General features: G+C 40.1%; 1 protein-coding gene and 1 pseudogene across 2 annotated transcripts in view; one reads left to right on the forward strand and one right to left on the reverse strand.

Moving 5' to 3' along the window:
* The window catches only part of LOC130875937 (leucine zipper protein 2-like), a 351,484-nt gene that overhangs the window by 244,188 nt on the left and 82,367 nt on the right, over window positions 1–24,929 (forward strand). The gene's annotated exons all lie outside the window — the stretch shown is intronic.
* Window positions 1,269–1,686, reverse strand: LOC130875938 (adenylate kinase 2, mitochondrial-like; annotated as a pseudogene).

Below are 24,929 nucleotides of genomic sequence, written 5' to 3' on the forward strand. Positions count from 1 at the left end.
TAAACACACAAAAAAGAGAACAACATGTGCAACGCTTGTTAAATAAAAGGCTCCACAGAAAGAAATTAATCACAGCAGGGGTGATCTCTTGAAGAACTTGGAGATTCTTTTTTTGTTTGTTTGTTTGCAAATTTTCAACGTACTTTATTGACTCAGGGGCCAAACACGGCAGCATTTGGTCAGTTATGAAGGCACCTCATTGAAAGATACATCACAGTGTTGTCAGAGATCCCAGGCACAGCACTGGAGGATGAGAAGGACAATCTTTGGAAGATTTAGCTTAAGACATTTTGTTTCCCCTTTCACTGCTGAGTACTGAACGCAGGGCCTTGTAATGCCAGGCACACACGTGCCGCTGAACTGCATTCCTAGCTCTTATTTACTTATTGAAAAGGGTCCTGGGGATGAACGAAAGCAAAGTTGTAGGACTAGTGTGTGTCGGGTGGCTGCTGAAGGCTTTGCCGCTAGAGCAGGTGACTCCAAGTGGGAAGAAATATGTACTCTGTCTCCCCTTGCTCCCCACAATTCCAATAAAAATGATTTGCTGAACCACCCCCCATGAGATCACACCCCCACCTTCTCCAAATGTGCAGGCGAGTCTTTATGGAATGGGGAGTCACTGGCAGCAGCCCACCGTGCTTGCTGCATACAGGATGCACAGGTCCAGTCTGACGGCTACGTTCTTGGCTTCGTGATCCATGAGCTCCTTATATGGAAGCTGAGGTTTCTTAGAGCATTAGCTTTGTGTTCCAGAGTAAATGAAAACTTGATCGCTTAAAAAATACCTTAGCTCGTTTATACCAATGACCTCCAATCACGTTTTTTTTTAAATTAATCTTTTCCCTTCCTTATCCATTACAAATTCCCACCTATGCATTTTTTAAAAATTCCTTATAATTACAACACTGCCACTGTTCCAAATGTTCGTCTTGAGCTCCTCACCACCTCCCTCACCATCCTTCCTTCCCCGTGACCACCCCTTTCCCTTCTGCCCAGCATCTAAGAGCAGGGATCACACGGCGAGGAGATGAGCAGGGTGCGGTCTTGCCTGGTCTTCTTTTACTAGGATGTGGCTTTGGAGAAGCTGCTAGGATGCTGGCAAACATGACATCCGGGGTCTGGCATGCATCGATGGCACTGTGAATGCCCCGCCTCCTGTAGTACTCCATGAGCGGGGTGGTCTGCATGTGGTAGGCCTCCGGGCAGATCTTCAAGGCCTTCTCATTGTCATCTGACCTGCGGATCAGGGGCTCGGCTCTCCAGTGATATCATCTTTCATTGGCTCCTTTGGAGGGTTGAACTCCTCATGGTAGGACCAGCCACTCTTGGGATGAATCAGTCTTCCAGTGATCCTCCGGATCAGCAGGGAGTCTGGAATGCTGAACTCAATCACTGAATCAAGCTTCTCCCTCTTCTCCATGAGGTCATCAAGCGTTTCAGCCTGCCTCACAGTCCGAGGGAAGCCATCAGTTTTCTAGCATCCATCATCGCCTTCAGCTTCTTGCCCAGCTCTGAACCTGAAGCCACCATGGCTCTCAGCATGTCTCCCGTGGCCAAATGGCAGACACAGATGTTTTCTGCCAATCTGGGCGCCTGGGTCCCCTTGCCAGCCCCGGGCGGCCCCAGCAACACGGCCCAGATGCCCTTCCGTCTCTCTGGCTCGGGAGCCAGCGCTCTGGGAGCCATGTCTGCTGATCTGTACCTACATTCTTATCTGCAATGTGTCTTGCTTTGAAAAATAAGTCACATAGACCTAGAATCTAATAAACGATTAAGACAATAGATTTGGTTACTTGGGTCTGGACATGTTTATCAGCGATCTCACTGGAACTAAGGTCCTGGTTCTCTGTTCCTGATTGTGGCTTTTGTCTGTGGTGACCTGTCTCAAACAGCCAGTGTCCTCACACTCTGGACAGTGACAGTCGTGGTTACTCATGTCATTCCATGGTAGCAGGAAAGAGTAAACAACAACCTGAGAAATCCCCAGATTCTCCCCAGACGTTCTTTTTTTTTTTTTTCCAAACCCTTCATTATAACCAGGCAATGTCATTATTCTCAGACAACATGAAATATTAACTGATTTAGACTGGCTTCTAAGTTCCACTCTTCAAGACAGAGATAATTGAAAGTCATGAAAATGTGTATCTGTTCCAAAATTGGTGATGTTTGCACAAAAAACAGACATGGGCAAAACAAACAAAAGGTGTTCATCCTCCATTTCAAATGATCAAACTTCCCTCCAGGAAGAAACCATTTCAGAGTTGTATATCTGTATTAAAATATAATACTGTGCCACCCAAACTGATACAAAAAATATGACAGTTAAAATAAATTTAGAAAGATAAGATGATATTAAGATAATTGTAGATTTATTTAAAATCCCACATGGGGATGTTGACAGTACTATTCTGGAATCAGAAATTACCCTCTGACTTCCCTATGTCCCCTCATGTATGCTCACCCTGTAAGGAACAGAGTGTAGACACTGGAAACAGGATCTTATTTTGTGCTAGTATCACTTAATAGTTGGTTTGAAATAGAGCAGTGACAGCTAAAGTTTTGGGAGTCAGAACGAGCTCAACTATAGTAATTGCTTTGCAATTTCTAAAAGGTTTCTTTCTATCCCTCCTTTGCATTTGAAAATGCTGAAAGATGATTAGCCTAATTTATTTCATTAGAAACGTGCCTTGCTTCTAATAAATATAGAGTTTGGTTTTGTTAATATTATTTTTATCTCTAAGTATTAGTTACTTTTCATGTTATTACAAAACCCCTGACCAAAGCAACACAAGGAAGGTTGTGCTTATTTTGGCGGCTCACACCTCAAGGCTGCAGTTAAACATAGTAGGGAAGACCTCGTAGCAAGAACATAAGACCACTTGGTCACATTGTTTCCTCAGTCAAGGGGTGTCAAGAATTGAAGTGATTGGTGCTCAGCTTGTGTCTCGTTTGAGTCTAAGTCCCCAACCCATGAGATGGTACTGCTCACATTTAATATGATTCTTCATACCTCAGATAAGCTCTTCTAGATATATTCTCATAGATACACCTGGTCAACCTGACCATGGCAATCAACTAAGGACACTCGGTGTTCTCACTTTCTGGTGCACAATTAATAGAAACCCAGAGAGAGAAATTGTGGTTCAACCTGAAGGTCAGAAAAGCAAAACAACCATTGCCTTGGTCCGAAATGGCAATCCTGTCTCCAGAAATCCTCAGAATGAGGCTGTGTCTGGAAGCTGTCTTCTCCCACCTTATATTGCCATCTAGTGCTGGAACTAAAGGTGTGCACCACTACTGGTCAGTTTCTAAGGCAAACTAGTGTGGCTACTGGGACTAAAGGTGTGTGTCACTACTGCCTGGTCTATGTAATGCTGACCATTGAGAGTGTTTTACTCTCTGATCTTCAGGCCACCTTTATTTATTAAACTACAAATGAAGTATCACTACAACTTTCAAAGTAGAATAACTTAACATTACTTAAACATTTGTTTAGGAGTATAAATAACTGTAAGCAGACAAACACGTGGCCTGGTAAATTTGTTCATGATGAATACTCAGTAAGCAATGCTTTAGAAATAGAATGTAGAAGAGATTGGGTCACTGTACCTTCTCTTGTAGCTGTAATAACTGTTCTTGATGTGTGCATCCAGAGAGGACTGTGTGGAAATTGAAAGGAAAGGAAGGACCTTTCTCCATGGTCTTCCGAAGTCCGATACTGTTGTACCCACTGTTTCCTGTTTATTTCCTCAATGGCCTTTGACAGGTTCCTTCTGTTCATACTAAATGTCTATTTTCCTCTATCTGTCTGTCTGTCTGTCTGTCTCTCTCTCTCTCTCTCTCTCTCTCTGTGTTTGTGCGTGCGTGCGTGCATGAGAGAGAGAGAGAGATACAAGTATATACATACTTAGCATTCTAATCTAAAAGCCCCAAGTCTCATGTACCCTGAAATCTGACAGACTGTTTGATATTTAGGGATTTGGGGATTAGAGACATCTATCCAGTAAATAAAAGTATTCTGAACTCCAAAGTACACAACGTACAGATGAATAAACTGAACGTTTTTAAATGTAAAATTTGCTTCTTTTTTCCCTCAGTTAGATTACCTACCAGTTCTGCGTGGCAGCTTATTAAATGTCAGTGTAATCAGGAATCACATCTTTCAAAGTGATCCGACCCTAAGGAGGACAGTTCAGTCACCAGACGCCACTATGTGAGTGTGCAACATTCTCCGTCCCACTAAACTTGCCTCATGCCCCTCCCCCACAGTGCTGTCTTACTGCCCTCCTCCTAGACCTCTGATTCCACCATCACAATGGAAACAAATAAACAAAGTAGAGTGTATCACTAAGCCAGTGGAATACAGCAGTCCGCTGGGAGCATCCACTGGGGTTTAAGAATAGTAACTTTAGTACAAACTAGAGAACTGTTCACAAGGGATGTATCGCTTTAATGTGCTTTGCTTCAGAGCCCTGCATGTGTCTAAAATTCAGTGCTTCCAATTCCTGTGTGTGTGGACCAGCTTCTGTTCATTCACACAGCCCTTACCAAAAGCAAACTGTCAGCTGTTAGAACCAAAGTGTCTATCTAGTAAATCTCCTCCTATACATACCCAGGTGTTCAGAAGAACTGCAAAATAGGGCAGTTATATGAGAACAGTTAGCACAACAGTGATGTTCTTGTGTTCCCTGTTATTATATAGTTTGCCATTATGTTGTGATGTTATGTTGTTGCTGTGTTGTCATGACTCATGGCTTTTTCATTCTGATGTTGAATATGCCCTTTCCTCTTTGCTCACGTTCCCTAACTTCTTTCTTGGGAATGTTTGGAACTTGCTAGCCTTACACATGGAAGAGATTTTCCCCTTTTCCTATGGTTTCAGAGCTGGCTGTCAGATTTGAACAGATAGGAGATTAAAAATACCCAGATTTGACACCCATTGACACATACTACTAAAGCAAATGAAATGGCATTTGAGCTTGAGCTGAGTGATGGGTACAGATGCTGGACAGAGGCAAACTACTCAAATTCGTAAAAGCAAAAGACGATGTGTCTCAATAAGAAATGTAAGTGCCCTAACTTACTTCTAAGGAAAGAGCCCAGCATGTTCTTTCTGTCTTGTCTAAGGTAAGGAGTCCACAGGTGATTCAACACAGTCATGTGTGCTCCCTTCCTATGTCAGGGATCTATTAAAGACTGTCCTCCAGCATTGCCTCACAGTGGTTTCTCCTCTCTCTGATTCACTAGACAAAGGCTGCATTTGCAGCTGGCTCCTGAAACCACTCCCACATGCTGTGAAGATATGTCTAAATAGCAGCATCTGTTTGTAATTGGAGTGTGCTTCTCCCTACCACTTATGGGTGTGAGAGAGACAGGGAAAGACAGCAGGAAGGAAGTCTCTACCTAGCATGGAATCCAACATCTCCCCATTGCAATATGAGTAGTAGGACATTTTCAAATAATACTCTGAGGAAACAGCATGTGTCACCCATCTATACCACTTGCAATCACAGGAAGTGCAGAGTCCATCTCAGTTCATGTTCCTAGAAATAGACACCATTAAAGTAGATTTAGGGACATGTGCCTGCCCTGTGACTTCCCTGCATTTGTGGTCTGTAAGGAACTTTTCTTCCTTTATGTGGCTTTTCATAAGGATCATGGAGAGTTGTGCTGTGGGGAAGAATGGGGAGTCTTAAATAAGCTAAAGTTACCTCTGCAGAGGTCCTCATGGGTTAGAGAAACAATGGAAACAGAGCACAATTGTCTGAGCTTGGAGTATTCAGGGATCCCCTACAACACGAGAGTGATTTTTATTTTCATTACCAACAGCATTAATTTATTAATAGGTGGATTCATCAATTGGGGCCTTTCTGTGGTGACTGCAAGGTACCTATATTTTAAAAGACCTGTTTTTGGAACACCCAACATATTTGCTTTCTCCTTCAAGTGGAAGAAAGGCCGCCCTACTGTTGGGAGTCAAATTGTCTTCTGGTTCTGCCATCTGCTCCAGACGCTGGCTGAGGGAGACCAAAGCCTAATCCCTTAATCTAAAACTCTCTACCACACGTCCTCCACTAGGATCCTACTGCAGCTCGTTTAGAAGATACTGTAGTAGCAATTGCAGCATAATCAGCACTGTCTTCCCTCTGTGGAGTCATTTTTCCTGGGATCCTGCCTGTTTATATTCCTAGTCCTACAGCAACCATTCAATCTGAAGAAAGTGCAAGACCATGTCACTGCCCCAGCCCTCCCTCCCTCTCATACACATGAGAGCAGGCACGCGTGCACACACACGTTAACACAATAAGGAAACTAGCAGTACAATCTCCACACATACCTTAAATATCCTAATTTTAGTGTACCCATCTTGAATATTTTTTAGAAAATCAAGGAAATTTTTCCTGGGTCAAATTATCTATATTAAAAATATTGAATATTCCCCTGGCTATCTCTTTACTGGAAACAAACAGTAATTTGATTGGATTCCATAGCCTCATTATTTGTGGGGTAAGAATCAGAACAGGTAGCATCCTCTCTGATATCTCAGATACCAAGCCAAATGCAAACAGAATGATGACCAATACATAATAAGCTTAATGGTATTTTTATAGCCTTTTTGTCTCATATTGCTTTGGGCATTTTTGTCTTGCTTGTTTTGTGTGTGTGTATGTGCACGTGAGTGCGCGTGTGTGCACACGTGTGTGTGAATGCACTTTAATCTCTTTTTTTTTTTTTTTTTTTTGGTTTTTCGAGACAGGGTTTCTCTGTGGTTTTTGGAGCCTGTCCTGGAACTAGCTCTGTAGACCAGGCTGGTCTCGAACTCACAGAGATCCACCTGCCTCTGCCTCCCAAGTGCTGGGATTAAAGGCGTGCGCCACCACCGCCCGGCCCTTGGTTGTCTTTTTTTTTGTTGTTGTTTTTTTGTTTTTTTGGTTTTTCGAGACAGGGTTTCTCTGTGGTTTTGGACCCTGTCCTGGAACTAGCTCTTGTAGACCAGGCTGGTCTCGAACTCACAGAGATCCGCCTGCCTCTGCCTCCCAAGTGCTGGGATTAAAGGCGTGCGCCACCACCGCCCGGCGCACTTTAATCTCTTATATCACCTTTTAACCATCAGGCAGCTCCTTACTCTTGCAGCGATATTCTATTCTGTTCATTTATTATGTATAATTTCCAGACTGTACACATTTTCTTCTATATAATGGACATTACCCTGGCCCCATCCTTTTGTTCAGGGCTATTATATTTGTGCATCAGCATAGTCATGAGGTGCTATTGCTTTTTGTTCTTACACACAGTTTCTGGGAGCTCACCTGTGCTTTGGTACTCATCCAATTCAGTAGTTTCTCTCTGAAGGAAGGGTTTTCTCTCTGAGCACTCAGTCACTAGCCAATGGGAAGGACTTCTTCCTGCATTTTCTTGCTCTGTTGCTGTAGCCTTGGCTCTGTTCTCAGATCTAAGCACTTTGTTCTCAGCTCCACTTCTAGTAAAGCAGGAGTGCGACTATTAAACTCTTCAAGTGGATTAGAATGTTTGGAAGAATCCACAAGCACACTTAAAATGTTAATTGCCCTTCAGTTTTCAACAGTCCTTTTCTTCTGCCTCCTGTTTGTTCTCTATTTGATTCTCTCCAGAACAAAGAGTGACTAAGCATCTGAGAGAATCAGAAGCACGCCCAAAGTTTTAAACTCATGCGAAAACTGTATTTGAAGAGAAGCCTCATTCTCTGAGTTTTAGTTTGTAGTAGATATCATTGCCATATGTCTATGGCAATAGGAAACTATGCCTTATGGTTATATGGCATATAGGAAATTGCTTGTTTATAGCACATTTTCATGCTGATTGTTTAAGAGACAGGCATAACAAAAGTAGAAACAGAGGCTTGGGACTATCACAGTAAACCGATGTTCTTGGTGACAGCTTGTGAACAGCCAGGCCATACCTAGAATACACTGTTGAGCTCTATCCAATGGAATCTCCTCCCTTATGCCAACTTTAACTGTTAAGAAAGCTATTGGGACAGTTTCTCTTGCTCTTTTCTAATTGACCGGGTGCAGGTGTACAAGGACTTGAAGATGGAAGGGTAATTAAGACAGATGTTATGATGGGCCATTACAGACTTGTGCTCTCAGGTCCTGTAGTCAGTCCTGTAAAGAGCACAGATCACAGCAGGCACACCTGAGAAAAACCCAAACATAGGCACACACTGAAGCAGACTGAAAGGCTTCCCAAAATTCAAAAACAAAATGGTACTTAGTGATTGCAACACTTACCATCCACACTGAATATCTTACAGAGAAGATAATTTACTTGTTTTGAAAACAACTGAGAGGCCATAAATATAAATGAAATTCATGGACCATTTAAATATCATAAGCCTCATGCTCACAGAACATCAGTGCGGAAAAGTAGTTAAGAGCTGGATCACTGAGCCTGTATACCGTTCAGTGGGCATGGAATGAGAGTTTAGGTGAGCTCTCAGAGAAGTCATGTGTCGGCACTTCATCTTTTCTTCTTCCCGCAAAACAACAATTTGAGTACTGAATATTCTGTCTGATCAGGAGACAAAGGGAGTCACTGAGGAGAGGTATGTCAAGATTAGCACCTACTGGTTCCAAGAAAAAGCTCATAATACTGGAGGCATCATTCATGAACTCATTATTGTGTAAATGATTCCAAGAAGACAAGAACACAGAGTCTGGAATCAGATATGAACTCACACACCATCTCTGCCCTTTATGAGCTGCATGCAAGAATCTTCCACTTCTCTGAATGCCAGTTTGTCTGCTGTTGAATAGGAGTGTCATGCCTTTCTATACACCTCATTGGTAGTAAAGAAGAATAACTCAGACAATAACAAAAAGCCTTGTGGAATCCTGTACCTTTCCTTGCGGTAACAATTCAAGTCTACTACCTCATGGAGACTGACAGGCATAAAACTGTCAATATGCAGATACTGGAGAATGGCAGTGACTGGTGGGAATAGAGGTAGGACTGAGAAACTCCTCCCATGTATATAGTTATTCTTAGTGTTCTAGTGTACAAGAGGTTTTCCTAGAAGCCAGGATGAAATGGGGATCTTGGGACAGATAGAAAAAGTCTGGTTCAGCTAGTCAGGACTAAAGCGTGAATTCTGGCTCATGGTTATCCATCGCAGACAACTCTGAGGAATGCCTAGGACCCTTCCACCAGATCTTTCTTCTGTGTCACAGCAGCTTGCTCAGCAGGTGGATGATAAGTGTCTTGGGAACAAAGACAGGAGTTGATAATAAATTTACTCCTGTAGACTTGCAGAGTGTGAGGTACTTGGGATGATGTATTCAGCTGAAGAGGTGCTTCTTAAGTACTTGTTCATTAGCTTAGTTAACTATAGCACTGGTTATTTCCTACTTTAGTCTTTCTGGTTTCACAGTTAAATCCATGCTATGAATTATGATACAGTAGTAGTGCCGAAACCATGACAAAGAGCCAAAGTTCTTCTCAGAGGCTGTTTTCTTCTCTTAGAAGAAAAACTCTACTTTTGTCTGGGGAAATGATCACTGAGAATGACTTCCTAAAATTGTACACCTGACTTATGGCCACCAGTGTATCAAGAGAAGAAATGATGGCAACTTTAGTTTGCTTCGAAAGAGATAGCATTTACCCTTTTACTTTTCACCTTCCCTGGTGGTAAAGAGAACACTTAAAGATGAAACTTCACAGAAGCAGCAGCCAAGAGTCATGTCACAGAAGCAGGCGGGCATAAAGGGTGAAGAGGTCAGCTTATGAATTATACAATGAACATCCAAGGACCTCTAATTTCTATGACAAAATTATATGGTCTTAAGATTTGGGTGTTTTGTGGCAAATCACACAATAAAAGCCTCAATTGAAGATGTAGGATTTGAACGACATAATACCAAACCTTGCCATGAAGAACCACACTTGCCTCATTTGATAAATTACCTCACAGCAAATGAGGTTGTGACAAGAGACTCAAATGTGTTTGGTGAGATACCTCCTACTTTGTAGGTGAACCATGTTTTTGGCTACAAATGGACAATTTTACAAATTAGTGTTTATTTCTTTAGGATTATTATAAAAATACGAAAGTTGCATAATTTGGAAAGAAAAGAGAATCTTCTACCTGTAGACTTAATGGGAACTGACTGTATGTGGCTTTGGAACCTTGATTGTTGACTGAGAGCAAGGGGAGGAGGACACAGGGACAAAGCTAGGTTCTAAGACCCTTAAAAATGTCAAGGGAATGTTTGTGCTGTAGATATTAGGAAGGAGAACCAGGTAACAAATTTATTATTCATGAAGAGTGCACAGCCAGGCTCCTGATAAAGGGTCTTTGAGTCTTAGGCTCATCATCATGAGAAATAGCCCATCACTGTACTGGAGATAGGAAGATTCATGAGTTATGTGTTTTTGTCCTTGAGTGTCCTGCAGAGGAGTGATACTGGTGTTGCATAGAAAGTGAGTCTCATGGACTGGTCAGATAATTTGTTTTATTTAAAAATCAAGCAAGAAAAAAATGTGAACTATCAAAAAAATCAAGCAAGTGTGCAGTCAGAGTCTGGGAGTGGTTAGTTTAAGAAATTTGCAAGTCATGTGAAGTGTTTACTTTAGCTAGGAGCATACAACAGGTGTGAAATGTTGATTGCATTCTGCAGGTATAGCCAGGGTTACTTGTGGTGTCTGCTGTGAGCAGTATTCCATATACTTAAGTGAAGAGGAGACTGGAAAAGAAACCACAGTGCTTAATTTTTGACTCAGTACAGGCAAGTTGCTTTGAGCCCAAGATTTTGGATTTGCAATGAATCTCTAGTTGAAATTGATACTAAGAGATGGCATTTTCGATCTGTGGGGGTTACAGGAAGTTCTTAAGAAAATTTGTCTGTTTTTGCTATGTCTTTGAATGTACAGTGTCCTATACTTAGACATTGGATTAAATATTGTAGAGTGTAGTCTATGCCTCCTTTGGCCTGTTATTTTTATTCAGGGCAGGAACTACAGAGATTATTCAAGCTTTTCTCTTTTGTCTTAGTAAAAAAGTCCTTCTTTTCATCTTCTTTTCCTCCTCCTCCTCCTTTTCCTCCTTCTTCCTCTTCCTCCTTATCCTTCTTCTTTTTTTCTTCTTCCTTACACATTGTTCTAAATGAGAATGGGTCCTTTTGTATTCATCTGTGATGTAGAAAGGGTATTATAACCATACAGCATGGCAATACTGTGGTAGAGAAAAGTACCCCTCCTCAAGAGTATGCTTAAGAACACTGGTGTCCCAGGGCCACGGTGACATCTGGACCCAAGCTGCTTCTGCTGGCCATGTCTTGCCATGGTCCTGCCTGCAGTCATGATCTGTGTTGATGTCTGTTGACTGTGTTAACCACATGGGTTGAATCATGTGTTAAAGTACAAATGTTGTGCTGAGCTTCCCTGCCTCTCACTGCCCTGGGGAGATCCACTCCACCACACCAGAGAGTGGACTCTGCCCCACACTGGCCCTGATATAATGGAGTCCAATGGCTCCAACACAGGAGAGTTGGGCCTACCACCAGTAGGAGAATTGCCTCTCTTCAATACTAATTTGGCACTTGGGATAGCCGGACCCACCCCTTACCACAGGCATGGGAGAGTTGGCTCTGCCTCTCACCAGAAGGTAGTGGTCTCAGCAACCAGGCCAAACCAAGTCAGTTACCACTCAAATATACTTACAGGACTCTGAGTTAACACTTCCCAATAGCTACCCAATCTATGACCTGCTAGGGTTCATGAATGAACTGCAGAGGGATATCAGTGAGGGTGCAGTATCGATGGTGTACCAGAATCCAGAGGCCTTGAACCTGACCAACAACACATTACATAATGAACATTTACAATTAAAGCTACTTGCACATGATACACAGCAGCTCTCTACGCCAATACAATGAATAAGAAAACAATGGAGAATCAAGAAAGACAGAGGAGTGAAGTGCTTTGTTTTTTGTGTTGTTTTGTCTTGAATTTACTTGCTTTTTTGTTTGTTTTGTTTGTTTGTTAACTAATATTATCTGTACTTTTATTTTTATGTTATTTTATTGAGAGGGAGACACTACAAGGGTGAGTATGGAGGGATCGGGAAATGAGTATGATGGAGGTGCCTGATGTAAAATTGCCAAAGAACTAATAAAAATTATGCTAAAAAAGGAGAATGCCACAAGTGTCAAAGACAAGGGATTGAAGGGATTGGATATTTGTCAAGACTTGTATCTGAATCATGATTTTGCTTCAACTTGCAAGGTAGACTTAAAAGATTTTTTTAGTCATTGTATGTGTGCTCTCCTTGAAATCTTACAGGCTCCATCCCTTGAATTAAAAAAAAAGTCTTGATGACACATCAAGCATTAATATTTATATAATATTCTGTTCATGTTTATTGAGTATTTTATAGAAAACAACTAAAAGTATATATGTATGAAGCTTCTATTTGTGATATATGAAATAAAGACATTTAAAATTTTAGCCCAATAGAGGTGGCATGATGATCCAATGAAATAATATATTCTATAAATCATTTTGTAAAATCACAGCCACAAATAAATAACAAACACTAAACATGTTCATACAGAGACTCACACTCAAAAACCAGCTTTGTTTTCCTGTTATTATTTAGTGGTGGCAGTAAAAGCTGATAGAGGGTCTCTCTAGCATACTTCATGTCCAGTAATACACAGAGAAAAAATCTATACTGCTAAAACCAATGCCAAGTTTATTTCATACAAAGCTGTGTATAGGTCCACTATTTTAAAAAACAGACTTAATAATCTTAAGATCAATTACCAATCATCTGGAACAATGTGCCAAAATTTTCTATAACTTACCTTTCTTAAGATTAAAATCTGATGTCCCTTTCATGTTCAGTGCTCAGTGTAGCAATTCCAGGTTTATTTCCTACAGGATAGTTGCACAGATCTCAGGGACTCTCTAGCTTCTCCTCTCAAGTCTTTAGTCCCTGGACAGCTCCACTGTGTTTGCCTCCCTTTGACATTTCTTGTTGTTTGTCTAACTCCTGAACTCTCTAAACACAGAGACGCCTCACTGCCTACACAGATCAATTTAAGAGGTGCTGAACTACTTCATGAGCAATGAAAGAAAAGGTTTGCCTTAAACCTTATTGCAATATAGAAGCATTTACGTTATTTTATTTCTGTTACAAAATATCTTAGAAGGCAACTTAAGGACAAAAGGACTTATTTCCTCTTAGAATCTGTATAAGAAAAGTTCATCATGGAAAGAAGGGAAGGACATGTTGCATTTATAGCAAGGAAGCAGAAAGCAATCAGTCTAGTGCTCAAGTTTTTTCTTTATTCCCCATTTTATTCACTGCCAAGCTTCAGTCCATCGGATAGTGCTGTCCACAATAAATTTGAGTCTTCTTCTTTACTTAAACCTTCCTACAGTAGTATTCAAAGACAAGCCCAGAATTGTGTCTCCTAGATGACTCTAAATCCATTCAAGTTCACAGTAAATATAAACCTTCACACATGCAGAGATTACGCATATACAGGCACAATCCAACACATCCAAACCATAACTCCTTTGTAATGGAAATGAATTATTACTAACAGAAGCAGAATGTTCTGTCTTCAAAAAGATTTGCCTGGTTCAGAGGTTGAACAAAGGGAATTCACAGAAAAATGTGATTGACTTCAGTAGAGTCTTACACTAAACAAGTATTTAAACAGAAGAAAATTTCAGCAAGTCATTGGTTCAAACTACTCCTGAAATCCTCCATAATGATAGCCTGTACAGATTCAGAAGTGCCACCCAGAAGTCACTCAAGTTACTGCCCTGTTGATTCAACAAGATGACTCTGCATTTTCACAAGATGAATAGCACATTAGTGCCATACAAAATTAAAATGTATCATGTGCTGACCTTATGTTAGTCACTGAGCATGATTTGCTTGTTAATACATTATCTGCAAAGTGGGTCATAATATTTCTATTGTTTCATGAATTATATAAACACACACAGAGAGAGAAAGGCAGAAATTTTAAGATTTTTCTTGATGTGGGAAGGTCATTTGTTAATCTGTTGTTTCAGTGGTTAATCAATAAAGAAAACTGCTTGGTCTGATAGGTCAGAAAATTAGGTAGGTGGAGTAGACAGAACAGAATGCTGGGAGGAAGTGAGGCAGACACCATGCCTCTCCTCTCCAGGTCAGACACGATGAAACTCCAGCCCAAGATGGACGTAGGCTAGAATCTTCCTGGTAAGCCAAACCTCGTGGTGCTACAGAGATTATTAGAAATGGGTTAGTTGAGATGTGAGAGTTAGCCAAGAAGAGGCTAGATATAATGGGCCAGGCAGTGTTTAAAAGAATACCATTTCCATATTATTATTTCGAGGCATAAGCTAGCCAGGCAGCCAGGAGCTGGGTGGCAGGAACGCAGCCCGCAGATCCTTCTACATTTTCTAAAGTTGCAGGTTATAAAAAATAGGACTTATACAAGTTTTATGACCAAAGGACTGAGTTATTATTCGATATTGCTTTCATAGTGTTAGAAGTGATTGTGATGTGAAATGGAATTAATTAGTGTAGCAAATATGTAATTCATGTACTCAGTATATTGAAACTTGCTAGTAATTTGTCTTGCAGCAAGTCTTTAAGATATGAGCCTTTGTTCTCACCCATCCTGGGTTCTAATATGTAGACACTTACAGAGATGACCATGAAGTTCCCATTGCCTCATAGCTGTATACACTGTGGGGTGCAGAGTCAGTTTATCTGTAGAGATACCAAAGTTTGTTTGGCACTGAAGCTAAATGCCATCATCTTGAAGCTCTCTTATGATTTGGAAGAAATCAAACCAAGTTTAGTGCACAACTCTATTCCTAAAACAGCTTCAAGGAGAAAACTTCATGTACTTCTCAAGTTTTGATATGTCATTCGACAGTTTAAAATTCAAGTTATTGAAGTCTACTTTGAACTGAAACATCTGCCCAGCTCTGGAGTTGGTGTGACCATGTGGTGATAGCCTTAATTTTATATTATTGAGTTGAGTTGTTGCCAAATTTACTTAATTCTGAATCAGTCTGCAAAATTATGATCTTTTAAGTTAGCAATTAGTCTACACAAAAACAAAACCATACCATTATATTCAAACAGATGAGTGATATTGATACAATTTTAATTGCTATAGTTTTGTTCCAATGAAGAATCCTTCCCACCACATACTATGTTTTCATTTGAAATAATTTTTTTATCCTTTTTTACCAAAGATATTTAAGGGTATAGAGTTCTGATTTTATATTTCATAGTATATTTTTGTGTTATTTTTCTTCATTGTCAACATGGAATAATTCTAGAATTCCCTGAAGTCAAGTATTCTTTCATGAGCTAGAAAAATAATTTTAAAAATATTCTGCATATATTTACCTTGGCTTACAGGCAGTTGAGAATTCTAGATGTGAGCCAATATCCTCCAATTTATTTACCATTTGCTTTAAATCTGCAGGGACTTTACAATGATATTCTTTAATGAAAAGGAACTGGGGTAATTGTATTCCTTTTATTTTTATTTTGTAACTTTCTTGTGAATAGGAAATCAGAGAGATTAAAAATTCATAATGTAAACTACATCCTTATAGTAGGAGGCCATTTGTTTGTTTCCCAGCTGCTCAGTCTCCTGAAATAACCACACAAAACTGTATTAATTAAATCACTGCTTGACCTATTACTTCTTATTGGCTAGCTTTTACATCTTAATTTAACCCATTTCCATTATTTTATATTTTACCATGAGGCTCGTGGCCTCCCAAAAAAGTTCCTGCATATCTGTCTCCAGCAGCGGCTCCCTGGCTTCTCTCTCCTCTGCCTCCTTTTTCTCAGCATTCAGTTTAGTTTTCCCCACCTAGCTAAGTTTTGCCCTGCTATAGGTCCAAAGCAGTCCTTTATTAAAATCAATGGTATTCACAGCATACAGCGGGGAACCCCACATCACATCCTGACTTCACAAACACTAGTAAATTGGCATACATTAATGGATTTCTGAAATAAACATGCCTGGCTTAGATCTAAGCCTGGAATACCAAGGACTGTGAAAGATTTCTTTAAGTAGGTAGGGAAGTGGCATGCATGTTCATAAGGTAAAATTTAATCTCTAATGCATCAATGTCAGGAGATAATGGGTCCCTCAGGATGCTAAGAATGCAAACAGATTGTCAGGGAAGTGTATCATCAGGGGGTTCCTCATCAAGTGACAAGTCAGCTAAAACTTTGGTCTAGAATGTTCCAAACTCTAGAATCATTTAAAAAATTAATATCCATTGATTTACCTATGGCATTTCATGGCATCAGCCTAAGCTGATGAAGAACATGATTTTTAAAATGTTGTATTTGCCAGGGGTTGAGGAGTGATGTGTCCGTGTTCATATATTCACCTAAACCTTGTGGCTTCTACAATGTGCAAGATTTCTATTTTCAATGTGACATATTTGAAAGAAAAAAACCATTTTGTTGCAATTTCAAAAAAAAAAAAACTTCTAAGCAAAAAGAGATATGAGCCTAACGCAGTCCATTAAAGTTGCCTATGCATACCCAGAGTTAAGAGGCCCTAAAATAGAAAATGCTTTCCCCAGCAAGACATAGCAATGTCTATGTTTATTTTGGATACAACACTGCAGGTGTTTTTCCTTAGTTTATATTTAATTGCACTCAAGAGACATTCATGTACAATTCTGCATATTTTCAACATCCTGGCCACAGTGGTATATTTCATTTTAATTGAAAAAGAAAGGTGATAAATACATTTACGTACAGTTTTATTTGATGATATAAAGTTTGCTCAGCATCTAATTTTCATCATGAAAATTCACTGAGACCCCATCATTCCACCTTGTAATTAATGTATGGATTCATTGCTTTTCACTGGTTGCTACTGACTCTGATTGTCCTTTTCATTTCAAGCCTATTTTTTTATTAAGTCTTTCAGGATTTCTATCTATTATATACAAATCCCTCCCTAAATTTTCACTTGCAAACCATTAATCATTATTGGTAGCTGATTAGCATTTTATTTTATCTGGAAGTATATTCTAAAACATGGAGACTCTGGGCAGTTCTCTGTTGCTGTTTCCTACATTCAGAGAAGAGATACTGGACTTGTGGTTTTATATCTGTTTCACAAACCAGAGAGTGTGTACCTCTAGGCTAATCTGTGAAGTGTGCAGAAATCTCACCATCAAAGATGAAAACCAGATTTAACGGATTTTATTTATTAAAAAATATTTGGTTGCATCTCTGCAGAGATGCCTCAGTGGTTTCTATGCAGTAATTTGTTATAGAGACCCAGGTTCAGTTTACAGCATTCCGATGGTGACCAATGACCTCCTCTCATGCCAGTTCTTCAGGATCAGACACCATTTTCTGATCTCTGCAGACACTGACTATATATGGTGCATTGTCACATATGCAGATAATACAACCATAGAAATAAAAATGGCAAGAAAAAATGCATACACTATAGTGTGTTTGGACTTAAGCTTTAAAACACAGGCGGTGTGTATTATTAAGGAGCATCCACAAGCATTTCAAATGTAAGTACAGGCTGGATTGCCAAAAAAAAGTGTAAGGATACTTTTGTCCTTAAGCCACTCCTTTTCTGAGCACCACCCAGTTGAGAGTCAATATCTACATAAGCAATTCACAGGGTCTTCTTTTTATTTCAGAGTCATACAGTGCAGTGACTTCAGCCTGACATCCTAGCAACTTCACTTTTCATTTAGAAGAGCTGCAGACCAAGGTCATGCATGATATATACTAAATTTATTTTTGAAGACCTGTTTTATGCTGTCAAGTTAGACTGTGGTAGATAACAGCACAAGAATCACAGGTTTCAAACTTAAAACAGATGCAGGAGTTGCCCATGCATGCAGAGGAAGTATCAACTGTCAACGTTCCTTGGGAGTAAATGATAATTTGTGAACATCAAATAACACACTTGTAGATCATGGTCTCCCTGCCTTGAGATGAGAAAATGTTTATGTCCTATCTTATCAGATATTCATGCTATTACTTCCTTTCCATTCCCAAGACTTGTCACAGAGGATCACAGGGATGCTGGTTTGAAGGTCTGTGTTGAGGATGCTCAACTGTGGTCAGATGAAGAAATAGGGCAGACATATGACTTTTGGTGGCGAATATTCAGGGTTACCCTCAGCAATGTCACAATCCATCAGCAATTCCCCTCTACTCTTCCATCCATTCACATTATTTTCTGTAAATGAATGCTGGAGGCTACTGCTCCTGGCACTGGAAGCATCGGAATATCAGGCAGAGATTCAGTTTCAATTAAGACTCAAAATTCAAAACTGAATATAAACAGCAGGGAAATGAAAAGCACAGCAATATAAAATAATGTTCCATCTTATAATAGAAAACTTTGTAACTTTTGTACCCACACTCTTGCATGTGTGACAGACTGTCCACAGCTCATGTCATGCTGCTTTACATATTGATATTCTTTTACTTGGACTGTGTTTGGCTCTGAAAAGTCTCAGTGAAATACTAAATACTATCAAAGTAACAATGTAGATTCTGAAAACAGCACATAATCACATCATATATTTATCTGAAGTGTTCATTGACTTTTAGATTTAAGTTCACACATGTAAATTTTATCCAATTTAATTCAAAACGTGGATATCATTATTTTTGCATTTTAGTTAATATTACATTAACACAGTCAAAAGCCTTATAGGATTTGTCATTTCTATGTAATCTTATGCAAGCACATGAACATATACATATGTGTATTATACAAGTACACGGATTATTATCATTTTTCTAAAATTTGGAGCAGAATTTTATATATTTCCTTTAAAAATTTATTTTCCACATGAGCAATATGAATATACATTACAGAGATGAGTTATGGATCTAAATTATTCGTTGTCAGTGCCTATGTAATGAGCATCTGTATTGCATTCTTTGTATCTCTTGTCTTCCCTAATTAGGAAAGTGGATAATTTAAAAACATTTAGTACACAATTTATGTTTTTCATTTCTAAGACTGAAAACAGAGCCTGAAAGACAAATGTCACAGCATAACTAAGAATGAACTTAACACTCGCTACTAGTAAGCGAAAACTTTAATATTTTTTTTAAATACCTTTGTATTGGTCACCTACTCCTGTGGTGGGGGATCTGTTCAGATGTGTGCTTAAGATATTAAGTGGCATTCCTTTGGAGAAAACTTGTTTTGCCTTTGACTACAGATGTCAACTGCAAATAGCTTCTTGGTAGGGAAGGGACTCTATGTCCACTTCCCTCTCTTAGTACTGGACCCCATATTTCTTTTTTAATTTTTTTTTGCTTTGAAAGAGAAAGAGGAGAGAACATAAATTTAGTTGGGTAGGGAAGTAGAAAGACTTTAGGAAGAGTGGGGGAGGGGAGGATAAAATCTGATCAAAATATATTTTAATAAAAATATTAAGATTCATTTTTCTGCTCCTCATTTGGACCTTAAGAGCTCAGTCCGTTGCTCCAAATGGGTCTCTGTCTCTATCTCGATCCATTGCCAGATAAAGGTTCTAAGGTGATATGCAAGATATTCATCAGTATAGGATAGGGTCATTTCAGGTTCCCTCTCCTCAGTTGCCCAAGGTACCAGCTGGGGACATCTCCCTGGATACCTGCGAGCCCCTCTAGAGTCAAGTCTCTTGCTAACCCTAAGATGGATCCCCTAATTAGGATATATATTTCTCTGCCCCGTATCCACCCTTCCTATATCCCAACCATCCCATTCCCCCATGCTTCCCCCCATCCTCCCCTTCTCACATTTCTCACCCCATTTCCCCTTAGCCCAATGCCACCTCACCCTCAAGTTCCCAGTTTTTGCCCGGCAATCTTGTCTACTTCCCCTATCCAGGAGGATGACTATAACGTTTTTCTTTGGGTTCACTTTCTTATTTAGCTTCTCTGGGATCACAAATTATATGCTCAATGTCCTTTATTTATGGCTAGAAACCAATTATGAGTGAGAAAATCCCATGTTCCTCTTTTTGGGTCTGGGATACCTCACTCAGGATAGTGTTTTCTATTTCCATCCATTTGCATGCAAAATTCGAGAAGTCATTGATTTTTACCGCTGAGTAGTACTCTAATGTATATATATTCCACACTTGGATGTCCCCAGTTAGTTCCTTGGGCAGCTGAAGAAAGGGAACCTGAAATGGCCCTCTCCTGTAGCCATACTGATGAATATCTTGCATATCACCTTAGAACCTTCATCTGGCGATGGATCGAGATAGAGACAGAGACCCAATTTGGAGCAATGGTCTGAGCTCTTAAGGTCCAAATGAGGAGCAGAAGGAGGGAGAACATGAGCAAGGAAGCCAGGACCACGAGGGGTGCACCCACCCACTGTGACAGTGGAACTGATCTATTGGGAGTCCACCAATGCCAACTGGACTGGGACTGAATAAGCATGGGTTGAAACTGGACTCTCTGAACATGGCGGACAATGAAGGCTGATGAGAAGCCAAGGACAATGGCACTAGGTTTCAATCCTAATACATGAACTGGCTTTGTGGGAGCTTAGCCTGTTTGGATGCTCATCTTCCTGGACCTAGATAGACGTGGGAGGACCTTGGTGTTCCCGCAGGGCAGGGAATCTGGACTGCTCTTCAGTATTGAGAGGGAGGGGGAATGGAGTGGGGGGAGGATAAGAGGAGTGGGGATAGGGGGAGGGGAGTAGGGGAGGGGGTAATATGTGGGAGGAGGGGGAGGGAAATGGGAAACGGGGAGGAGGTGGAAATTTTAATTAAAAAAGAATAAAATAAAATAAAAATAATAAAAAAGATTCATTTTTTCTTTTCTTTTTGAGATTATAACATACGGCATTTCCTCCCTCTAAACTCTCCCATACACCCTTTCTTGCTCTCTTTCAAACTCATGGCCTCTTTCTTCATTAATTGTTGTTATGTGGATATATGTATGTGTATAAATATAACATGCTCAGTCCATTATAGAGCTACTAGGAAGTATGTTTTCAGGGCTGACCATTCATTATTGGCCAAGTAGCTGGTTTCCTCTCCTGTAGATAAAACTATTTCTCCTACTCTTAGCACTCCTTAGTCGTCTATAGTTCTTTATGTAAAGTAGAGACCCTGTGGTCTTTCTCCTGTCCACTTGGCATGTCTATCGTTGTTATCTTTGTTCAGCTCATGCTGTACAAAGTCATGTTAATGAATCTTCATAAGCCTTGTAGACAGTATTAGACGACACAGTCTCATAGCAAATTCTGTGATCCTCTGGCTCACAGTCCTTCCAGCCCTTCTTCTGTAATATTCCCTGAGCATTAGGTGTAGAAAATATGCTCTAGCTGTAGCCACTGACACCGAGCTCAACAACCTGCCTTTTCATTGGTTCTTATGTAATAGTCTCTGTCTTTTGCAAAGAGAAGTTTCCTTGATATGGAGTGATGACTAGACTTATCTGTGGGTATAAGGACAAAATTTAGAATGTACTTAAGATTATGCTTATCTAGCAAAGTCATAGCTATATGTTCTCTTTCAATATCCATAACTTCACACAAGTCTTGTATAGTTGCCTAGGTTTCCAGTATCAGGCATGATTTGCCTCTTACTGACAAGGTCTTAAATCCAATTAGAGAGTTCTTGGTTATGGTCAAGGTATGCTCCACCTCTGCACCCTTCATGTTGTCCTATTATGCTGCTTGTTCTTGTTCATAGGTGTCTCTCTTAGTCAGTGTTCTTTTGCACTGAAGAGACACCATGACCTCAGCAACTCTTCTAAAGGAAAGCATTTAATTGGGACTTGCTTAGTTCCAGAGGTTTAGTCCATTGCAATGATGGCAGAAAACATGGTGGTTCACAGGCAGACATGGTTCTGGAGAAGTAGCTGAGAGTTCTACATCCTAAACCTCAGGCAACATGAAGAGTTAGTAAGGCACTGAGGCCTAGCTTGGTTTTCTGAAACTTCAAAGCCCTCCCCCAGTGATACACTTTCTCCTACAAGGCTACACCCACCCCCAGCAAGACCACACCTCCTAACTCTAAGTAGCACTACTCCATGATGACCAAGCATTCAAATACATGATCTATGAGAGCCATTCTTATTCAAACTTGGTTGCTTCCCTCCTTCACAAGCTTGCATTGCTCCTTCTAGCATTATGAAAACTAGCCCTCATAGAAGAGACATTCATGGCAGTTGCAGCCTAAAGTCCCTTGAGCCCTGTGTCTGAAGGCATTCTTATTTTCTGGAATAGGTACTTCCTTACATTCTACCTCTCTGGTCAAAGGAAGGGCAATAGCAGTGTAGTCTTTATGGTTTAGGAGTCCTGAACAACCCTGACCAACTCAAAAAAGGCTGACCATACCTTGCCAAGGTCAGCACAGCTATTAAACAACACAGAACCTGGAAAGGAGAATATTGGTAGACAGAAACACAAGACTTGGGGTTCACTTGAGGCCAGCTGGCCTGGGTCTGAAAAAGCATGGGATAAAACTGAACTTGCTGAACATAATGGACAATGAGGACTACTGAGAACTCAAGAACAATGGCAATGGGTTTTTGATCCTACTGCATGTACTGGCTTTGTGGGAGCCTAGGCAGTTTGGATGTTCACCTTACTAGACCTGGATGGAGGTGGGTGGTCCTTGGACTTCCCACAGGGCAGGGAACCCAGATTACTCTTAGGGATGATGAGGGAGGGGGACTTGATGGGGGATGGGGAGGGAAATGGGAGGTGGTGGCGGGGAGAAGGTAGAAATCTTTAATAAATAAATAAACAATAAAGTGCCAATCTGGAGAAAAAAAAATTAGTAGTTTTTAATTTTTTTTTACTATTTATACTGGTTAACATATATTACATATATATTGTTTATTATATATGCAAATATGTATATATTCATATACATACATATGGAAAGTATAGAAATATATTAATTTAATGGTTACATATTTAATTGAAAAAAATGAATTCTCTGCTTAATTCTAAGAAGGTCTACCTTACCATGAAAGTTAAGAGTCTATATTAAAATGTCATTTCCCTGAATATTAATCCTTTCATTTTCTTTTCTTTGTTTTTTAATTCAACAAACATTCATTTACAAGTTTCTGTATAATATGTGTTGGACTAAGCTCTGCCGTTGCATGGAGGAGGAGAAGGGACAAATAGACCTCTGCTTTATTGTATCTGCATTCTAGTTCAAAGGCTTTTCTAATTGAAGTGTGGGATACGCTAGTCCTATGCAAGGTCTTTAGGATAAAGGCATAAATTATTCTAAGTTCATCAATCAACATCTGCTCTGTTTCATTATGTTTCCTTTATTAAAAACAGATTTATTTTTTTTCTCACATAAGTCCTGATTACAGTTTTCCCTCTCTCTACTCTTCCTAGTACCTTGTACCTCCGTCCCATCCAGATCCACTCCCTTTCTGTCTCTCTCCTGAATACAGACTTCTAAAGGATAATGATAAAATAATATAGATAAAACAAAAACTAACACATTAAATGTGGGCAAAAAAAATGAACAGGAGAAAAGAACCCAAGGAAAGGAACAAGAAACTGAGACCCAATCATTCACACAGTCAATAATCCCATAAAAATACTAAACTGGCAGCCATAATACACTTGCAGAGGATGGTGTAGACCCATGCAAGCACTGTGCAGGCTGCCTCAGTTTCCATGGGTTAATATTAGCTTTGTTCATGCTTATTTAGATGGCCTTGTTTTCTTGGTGTCCTCCATCCCCTCTAGCTCTTACACTCTTTCCTTTTCTTCCAAGGGATCATCTGAGCCCTGAGGGGAGGAAATTGATGGACACATCCCATCTAGGGCTGAGTGTCCCAAAGTCTGTCACTCTCTATATAATATCTGGCTGGGGATCTCTATATGTGTTCCCATCTGATGCGGGAGGAATCTTCTCTGGTGATAACTGAGGAAGGCATTGATCTATGAGTATCGCCGAGTGTCATTAGAAGTCATTATATCCGGGAGCTGGGTGGCAGGAACGCAGCCCACAGCTGCTTCAACAGAATGGTAGAATTTGGTTTTATCCTGTGCCATGGGCTATCTATTCTCCGGTTCTTGGTAACCCTACCAGTGTCAGTTATAAATACCATATCTTGCAGTGAGCCTTAAGTTAAATCAGTTATTGGTTTGTTTCTCTAACCAGCTTTGTGCCTGTTCTACCATTGCCTTAACATATCATGCAGATAGGGCACCATCAGGGATCGTTTGTGGCTGGCTTGGTGTTTAAGTCTATCTTGTGATGATTTAAGGTATTTTCCTGTACCAATGGCTGTAGAAACATAGGGATGAAAACTCTATGTAAGTGCCAGCTCAACATCTGCATCTTCAATGAGTTGTGTAGGTGTTACTTTCAGCAATGGGGCCTTGCCATCAGTTTGACTTCTTTAGCTAATAACTCAACTAATTAGTGACCCAATTCTGGAACTGGAAGCTTCATTTGGTGATAAGTCAGGATGGCCAGTGAGGACTCTGTCTTTCCCACTATTTAGCAGTATAATTTAGATCACTTTCAGTCTTCATATATGTATATATTTTAGGAAGCTTCTACTAGATCAGCCTTCCATAGTCCTCAAATGGCCTTTAATTTCAGTTGTCTCACCTACATTCCTTCCCTTCTCCCCTCCCTGTCGCCACTTGATGCCTCCATTCCGGCCCCCTTAGTCCTTCTATGATTCTTTATTACCATTTCCTAACAAGTTTTCTCTGTACCCCCTCGTCCCTTGCTCTACACCTAACCTCTATAGTTAGATGAAGTGGAGATTGATTATTACTGGCTTAACTGCTAATATCCACATATAAAGGAATGCACACTATATTTGGCTTTCCAGATCTGAGAAACCTCACTCAGAATGATTTTTTCCTAGTTCCATCATTTATCTGTAAATGTAATTATTTCAGTTTTCT

This window comes from Chionomys nivalis, chromosome 6, assembly GCF_950005125.1.
Source record: "Chionomys nivalis chromosome 6, mChiNiv1.1, whole genome shotgun sequence".
Classification (NCBI taxonomy): Eukaryota; Metazoa; Chordata; class Mammalia; order Rodentia; family Cricetidae; genus Chionomys; species Chionomys nivalis.